The sequence below is a fragment of the Anolis sagrei genome, chromosome 7 (genome assembly GCF_037176765.1).
Source record: "Anolis sagrei isolate rAnoSag1 chromosome 7, rAnoSag1.mat, whole genome shotgun sequence".
In the NCBI taxonomy this organism is placed as follows: Eukaryota; Metazoa; Chordata; class Lepidosauria; order Squamata; family Dactyloidae; genus Anolis; species Anolis sagrei.
The window spans coordinates 10,405,432-10,411,709 of NC_090027.1; the positions used below are offsets into that span (position 1 = coordinate 10,405,432).

A 6,278-nucleotide genomic window follows, 5' to 3' on the forward strand; every position below is an offset into this window, starting at 1 on the left:
GCATGTCTAACACAGTAAAACACAGTAAAACTGCTGCATTCAGTTTGTTTCTGTTTTGATTTGCTTCTCACTCCTGTGCTTCAATATGAATATCAAGTCAATACAGAGTGGATGGTGTGGCATAATAATAATAATAATAATAATAATAATAATAATAATAAATGTATTAGCTTCCTCTCCTTGCGGCAATAAATAAAGAGATAAATAATGCTTTAAATTGAAATAAAAATGCAGGTCTAATAACACAGTAAAACCGTGCTCCGTTGAGTTTGTTGTCGTGTTAATATGCTTCCCGTTCCTGTGTTTCAATATTTATATCAACTGAATACAGAGTGCATGGTATGGTATAATAGGTAAAGGTTTCCCCTTGAAATTAAGTCTAGTTGTGTCTGACTCTGGGGAGTGGTACTCATCTTAATTTCTAAGCCAAAGAGCTTGCGTGGTCTGTAGACACCTCCAAGGTCATGTGGCCGGCATGATTGCACTGAGTGTCCTTACCTTCCTGCCAAAGCGGTACCTACTGATCTACTCACATTTGCATGTTTTCGAACTGCTAGGTTAGCAGAAGGTTATCTGCTTTGAACTGGATTATATGGCAGTGTGGACAGACTCCTATAATCCACTTCAAGGCAGATGATGTGTTCTCATATTCTGGATTATATGACTGTGTGGAAGGGCCCTAAGAGTCCACTGTAGTAGTAGTAGTAGTAATAATAATAATAATAATGTATTTATATTATTAGATTAATTTATTATTATACCTATTGCTATCCTGCTTGTATCCCTTGATTCAAAGTCTTATATTATTATTATTATTATTATTATTATTATTATTATTGCTATCCTGCTTGTATCTCTTGACTCAAACTCTTTTATATATATATATATATATATATATATATAGCTATCCTGCTTGTATCTCTTGACTCAAGCTGTTATTTATTTATATATATATATATATATATATTATTGCTATCCTGCTTGTATCCCTTGACTCAAACTGCTATATATTATTATTATATTTATATATTATTATGACTATTGCTATCCTGCTTGTATCTCTCAAACTGTTATATATTATTATATTAATATTATTATTATCATTATTGCAATCCTGCTTGTATCCCTTGTCTCAAACTCTTATATATTATTATTATTATATTAATATATTATTATGACTATTGCTATCCTACTTATATCTCTTGACTCAAACTCTATTAATATATTATTATTATTATTATTACTGCGATCCTGCTTGTATCCCTTGACTCAAACTGCTATATATTATTATTATATTAATATATTATTATGACTATTGCTATCCTGCTTGTATCTCTTGACTCAAACTCATATATTATTATTATATTAATATATTATTACGATTACTACAATCCTGCTTGTATCTCTTGACTCAAACTCTTATATATTATTATTATATCAATATATTATTGTGACTATTGCTATCCTGCTTGTATCTCTTGACTCAAACTGCTATATATTATTATTATATTAATATATTATTATGACTATTGCTATCCTGCTTGTATCCCTTGTCTCAAACTGCTATATATTATTATATTAATATATTATTATGACTATTGCTATCCTGCTTGTATCCCTAGTCTCAAACTGCTATATATTATTATTATATCAATATATTATTATGACTATTGCTATCCTGTTTGTATCTCTTGACTCAAGCTATTATATTATTATTATTATTATTGCTATCCTGCTTGTATCTCTTGACTCAAACTGTCATATATTATTATTATATTGATTTATTATAATTATGACTATTGCTATCCTGCTTATATCTGACTCAAACTGTTATGTATTATTATATTAATATTAGTATTATCATTATTGCGAGCCTGCTTGTATCCCTTGACTCAAACTCTTTATTACTTTATTATTATTATTATTATTGCTATCCTGCTTGTATCTCTTGATTCAAATGCAAAAAAACAACAACAGTCAAACAAACATGGTTGTGTCTCTAAACTTGTCAGGACTGAGGCCCCTTCCACACTGCCATATAAAATCCAGATTATCTGCTTTGAACTGGATTATATGGCAGTGTGGACAGACTCCTATAATCCACTTCAAGGCACATCATGTGCTTTGATATTCTGGGTTATATGGCTGTGTGGAAGGGCCCTAAGAGTCCACTGTTGTAGTAGTAGTAGTAGTAGTACTAATATTAATGTATTTATATTATTAGATTAATTTATTATTCTTATTATACCTATTGCTATCCTGCTTGTATCCCTTGATTCAAACTCTTATATTATTATTATTATTATTATTATTATTATTGCTATCCTGCCTGACTCAAACTGTTGTGTCTCTAAACTTGTCAGGACTGAGGCCCCTTCCACACTGCCATATAAAATCCACATTATTTGCTTTGAACTGGATTATATGGCAGTGTGGACAGACTCTTGACTCAAGCTGTTATATATTATTATTATTATTATTATGTGGATGATCTGAACTGACCATCTGGACTGTAGGGCAGTGTAGAAGGGGGCCTTGCAGCCCTGTTTTCCAGCCTGTGATCTTTTCCAAGCCAGAATCTGGCTCCAAATCCAAGGATCCCCCTCCCTCCCATTGAAACCCACTGTGGGGAACCTGGGGGCCCTCCTGCTGAAGGCAAGAGAGGTGCCTGTGCATGTGCAGAGGGCAAAGGCAGTCCTGCCATACAGATCCCTCCCTTCTCATGGAGCATTACCTTCCCCGCAGAGCCTTGCCTCTTCTCCTCTGCTCTGCTCTCCTGAGAGGCGATGGACGCGGCCCAGGCCTGTCTCTCCCTCCTCCTTCTCCTCCTCGCCCTCGCCTGACCGCGGCCCCGCGATGGGATGCCTTGGCTGGGGCGGGACTAAGGCCAGCAGGGGCCGGGCTTGCTCTTCTCCGCCTCCTTTCCTCCCTCCCTTCCCCGAGGAGGAGGAGCCTCGCTTGGAAGGGAAGAGAGAAGGAAGAGGCCTCCGAGGCCTACTCTCCAAGGAAGCCCAGGCAGAGAGAGAGAGGAGCCAGGAGACTTGTAGGGCCTTGACAGGCCCCTGAAACCACTAAATTATTTTATGTGGTGGACACAGACAGGGTTGCTGTGAGTTTCCCGGGCTGTATGTTCCAGAAGCATTCTCTCCTGACGTTTCGCCCACATCTATGGCAGGCATCCTTACAGGTTGTGAGGTCTGTGGGAAACTACACAAGGGAGGTTCTTGTAGGTCTTTTCGGGCTATATGGCCATGTTCTAGAGGCATTTCTCCTGACGTTTCGCCTGCATCTATGGCAAGCATCCTCAGAGGTAGTGAGGTCTGTTGGAAGTAGGGAAATGGGTTTATATATCTGTGGGATGACTGGGGTGTGGCAAAGAACTCTTGTCTGCTGGAGCTAGGTGTGAATGTTTCAACTGACCACCTTCATTAGCATTTGAAGGCCTGGCTGAGCCTGGGAAAATCTCTTGCTGAGAGGTGTTAAGATGTGCCTGGTTGTTTCCTCTCTGCTGTTTTGTTGTTGTAATTTTAGAGTTTTTTAATGCTGGTAGCCAGATTTTGTTCATCTTCATCGTTTCCTCCTTTCTGTTGAAATTGTCCACATGCTTGTGGATTTCAATGGCTTCTCTGTGTAGTCTGACATGGTGGTTGTTGGAGTGGTCTTGCCATAGATGCAGGCGAAACGTCCGGAGAAATGCCTCTAGAACATGGCCCTATAGCCCGAAAAAAACCTACAAGAACCTAGTGATTCCAGCCATGAAAGCCTTCGACAATACATTACACAAGGGAAGTTTATAATATCTACTAGCTTGGGGACCCGGCGCTGCCCAGGTTATTAGAGAAAGTGGGTAATGGAGGTTCTGTATGCCAAGCTTGGTCTTTATTGGTCATTGGATAAGGGCTGCATTGTTTTCAGGAAGTGAGTGAAGGTACTGCAAGTCCCATCATCCATGCTCCACCCTCCTCCAAACTGCAGCAGGATGTAGAGTCGATCATGGGGGCTCTGTGTGCCAAGTTTGGTCTTGATCAGTCATTGGATGAGGGTGGCAGTGGTTTCAGTAAATGAGTAAAGGTACTGCAAGTCCCATCATCCATGGTCCACCCTCCTCCAAACAGCAGCAGGATGTAGAGTCTATCATGAGGGCTCTGTGTGCCAAGTTTGGTCTTGATCAGTCATTGGATGAGGGTGGCAGTGGTTTCAATAAATGAGTAAAGGTACTGCAAGTCCCATCATCCATGGTCCATCCCCTTAGAACTGCATTAGGATGTAGAGTGGGTCATGAGTACTCTGTGTGCCAAGTTTGGACCTGGCCTGTGATTTGTAGGAGCTACAATGTTCTGTGGGAAGTGATTTGAGTGAAGGTACTGCAAATCCCACAATTAGTGGCCCATCCTGCCCTAAACCACACCAGGTTGTAAAGTGGGCCATTGGACTTCTGTGTGCCAAGTTTGGTCTTGATCCGTCCTTAGTGTGGGACACAGTGCTCTAAGGAAGTGAGTTAAAGTACTGCAAGTCCCGTCATCCATGGTCCATCCCCCCTCAAACTGCACCAGGATGTTGAGTGGGTTTGGGGGGGGGGGGCTCTGTGTGCCAAGTTTGGTCTTGTTCTGTCATTGCTGGGGGGCCACAAGATGTTTTGGACTTCAACCATTCCTGACAGCCTCAGGCCCCTTTCCTTTTCCCTCTGCTAGCTCAGAATGCTCTGGTGGCCAATCAGAGACCATATGCAAATAGTACCACAGTGGCAGCCAATCAGAACGCTGCCACAACACCTCCCGTCCTTCCTCCGTATACAAACACTGACTTTTATTATATACAGAGATAGAATAGAATAGAATAAAAGATAGATAGATAGATAGATAGATAGATAGATGAGAGAGAGAGAGAGAACAGATGGAATGCTAACACCTCCACACAAAGGATTCCCCCAGGCAGGAATTAGCCAGGCTTTGAAGCTGCAAGGCCATTTAATGATTGCAACATTCACACTTGTCTCAAAGAGACAAGAGTTCTTTCTCCCACCCTGGACATTATTCCACAGATATGTTAACAGTAAATAAGGAACAACGTTCAAAAACAGGAAATCTCCAGACAAGAAACAATCAGGGTCAGCTAACACCTCCCAACAAAGGATTCCCTCAAGTGGGATGCAGCCAGGCTTTGAAGCTGCAAGGCCATTCAAGGCTAATGAAGCTGGCCAATGGCAACATTCACACTTGTCTCAAAGAGACAAGAGTTCTTTCTCCCACCCTGGACATCATTCCACAGATATATAAACCCACAGATATATAAACCTCATATATTTCCAAAGAAACCATGGTTTGCTGTGAGTTTTCTGGGCTGTCTGTCCATGTTCCAGAAGCATTCTCTCCTGACGTTTCGCCCACATCTATGGCAGGCCTCCTCAGAGGTTGTGAGGTCTGTTGGAAACTAGACAAGTGAGGTTTACATATCTGTGGAATGCTAACACCTCCCAACAAATGATTCCCCCAGGCAGGAAATAGCCAGGATTTGAAGCTCCAAGGCTATTCAATTCTAATCCAGGTGGCCAATTGCAACATTCACTCTTGCCTCCAACAGACAAGAGTTCTTTCTCCCACCCTGGACATTATTCCACAGATATATAAACCCCACTTGCCTAGTTTCCAACAGACCTCACAACCTCTGAGGATGCCTGCCATAAACGTGGGCAGATGAGTCATTTGTAAGTTCCATGTTGGTGACTCAGGGTCCTTCCACACAGCCATATAACCCAGAATATCAAGGCAGAAAATGCTGAATATCTGCTTTGAACTGGATTATCGGAGTCCACACTGCCATATAAACCAGTTCAATGTGGATTTTATACAGCTGTGTGTAGGGGGGCTCAGAGACTGCCTGTATATGTGTGTGTGTATCACACATACAAGCAGTCCCATAGATAGATAAATACACGCACACACATGCATACACACATTGGCAGTTCCTGAATTACAAATATCTGACTTACAAATGACTCCTACTTAAGAACAGGGCTGAGTAATGTTATCTTAAACTTAGTGACTAAAAGATAGAAAATTGATACACATGTATGTAAAATAATGTGGTTAAGGTGGTTAGTGAGGTCAAACAGCTTCAGAATATTATTTTTAACCTGTCAACTAAGAATTTGAAAATGGATGCACATATATGTTAAATATGTGGTTAGTTAATATGGTTAAACTCCTCATAGAAGAGAAACTGGGTAGTAGAAAAGATTGTGTAATGGGGAAAAGAGGGAATGAATTATAAAGATATAT

At 40.5% G+C, this 6,278-nt stretch overlaps 1 protein-coding gene across 2 annotated transcripts in view; it reads right to left on the minus strand.

The window, feature by feature from the left end:
- Positions 1-6,278, minus strand: part of DDHD2 (DDHD domain containing 2) — a 63,314-nt gene that overhangs the window by 54,919 nt on the left and 2,117 nt on the right. Inside the window, exon 1 of one of the 2 annotated variants that reach the window (XM_060787092.2) lies at positions 2,735-2,896. The exons of the other annotated variant lie outside the window; for it this stretch is intronic. The gene's annotated coding sequence lies outside the window, so the exon portion shown is untranslated. Of the gene's footprint in view, positions 1-2,734; positions 2,897-6,278 lie in introns of those variants that run through there. 2 annotated transcript variants of the gene reach the window in all.